A 1,970-nucleotide genomic window follows, 5' to 3' on the forward strand; every position below is an offset into this window, starting at 1 on the left:
GACTTTCTCAATAGCAACGCTTGCTAATTTCAATATAATATTTATTCCTAGGTACAGGACAATGTTGTAACTTGGAACATGTTTTCGCATTTGGAAGAGCCTTAATTTTCCGGAGTAATTTTTGTAGTTTCAGAAAAAGACCGAATCACTTAAAAAGTGCTGCCGTCATTTCGAAATGGAATAAGAAAATATATTAAACTTCTATTACTGGGCTGTTTACAACCGAACGTCTGAAAAGTGTTCCATGGTACAACCCCCTCCACTACTGAAGTTTTCGAAAAAAGAAAAGAAAAAGTAATCTACGTAATGTTATGAACTAATCGTTCAAATTAATACCGTAGGGCCGGTCGGGGTGGCCGAGCGGTTCTAGGCGCTACAATCTGGAACCGCGCGACCGCTACGGTCGCAGGTTCGAATCCTGCGTCGGGCATGGATGTGTGTGATGTCCTTAGGTTAGTTAGGTTTAAGTAGTTCTTAGTTCTAGGGGATTGATGGCCTCAGAAGTTAAGTCCCGTAGTGCTCAGAACCATGTGAACCATTTAATACCGTAGGTAAAGAACATCAGAACAAATATATTTCGATAAGAAATATATGATCTCTAAAGTGTACTTGTAATGTCAGAGAACATTTTGTCAGTGCTACTGAGGTAAGCTGTTGTGTCGGTGTCGGTGACTGGGAATGAGTTGCCGACCGTTGTGGCCAAGCGGTTCTAGGCGCTTCAGTCTGGAACCGCGCGCTGCTACGGTCGCAGGTTCGAATCCGGCCTCGGGCATGGATGTGCGTGATGTCTTTAGTTAGGTTTAAGTAGTACTAAGTCTAGGGGACTGATGACCTCAGATGATAAGTCCCATAGTGCTTAGAGCCATTTGAACCATTTGGGAATGTAATTAGAATTATATTAATACTGTCAGGTGCTCACGGCCGTTGATATATATCAACGGGGACGGGTGAAAATGTGTGCCCCGACCGGGACTCGAACCCGGGATCTCCTGCTTACATGGTAGACGCTCTATCCATCCGAGCCACCGAGGGCACAGAGGATAGTGCGACTGCAGGGACTAACTCGCGCACACCTCCCGCGAGACTCACATTCTCACCTTGTATATCCACACACTACGTCGTAGTGTCCCACCCCAACACACTCATTACTCGTGGAAGACATTCATTCCAAGTCCCGTAAGAGTTCGGAGAATATGTGTGCATCCGCACAGAAGAAGGAGGTCATGGCCGGTATTGCCAGAACTATATACGAGGTGCATTCAAGTTCTAAGGCCTCCGATTTTTTTTTCTAATTAACTACTCACCCGAAATCGATGAAACTGGCGTTACTTCTCGGCGTAATCGCCCTGCAGACGTACACATTTTTCACAACGCTGACGCCATGATTCCATGGCAGCGGCGAAGGCTTCTTTAGGAGTCTGTTTTGACCACTGGAAAATCGCTGAGGCAATAGCAGCACGGCTGGTGAATGTGCGATCACGGAGAGTGTCTTTCATTGTTGGAAAAAGCCAAAAGTTACTAGGAGCCAGGTCAGGTGAGTAGTGAGCATGAGGAATCACTTCAAAGTTGTTATCAAGAAGAAACTGTTGCGTAACGTTAGCTCGATGTGCGGGTGCGTTGTCTTGGTGAAACAGCACACGCGCAGCCCTTCCCGGACGTTTTTGTTGCAGTGCAGGAAGAAATTTGCTCTTCAAAAAAATTTCGTAGGATGCATCTGTTACCGTTGTGCCCTTTGGAACGAAATGGGTAAGGATTACGCCCTCGCTGTCCCAGAACATGGACACCATAATTTTTTCAGCACTGGCGGTTACCCGAAATTTTTTTGGTGGCGGTGAATCTGTGTGCTTCCATTGAGCTGACTGGCGCTTTGTTTCTGGATTGAAAAATGGCATCCACGTCTCATCCTTTGTCACAACCGACGAAAAGAAAGTCCCATTCATTCTGTCGTTACGCGTCAACATTGCTTGGCA

Source organism: Schistocerca cancellata, chromosome 7, assembly GCF_023864275.1.
Source record: "Schistocerca cancellata isolate TAMUIC-IGC-003103 chromosome 7, iqSchCanc2.1, whole genome shotgun sequence".
Lineage (NCBI taxonomy): Eukaryota > Metazoa > Arthropoda > Insecta > Orthoptera > Acrididae > Schistocerca > Schistocerca cancellata.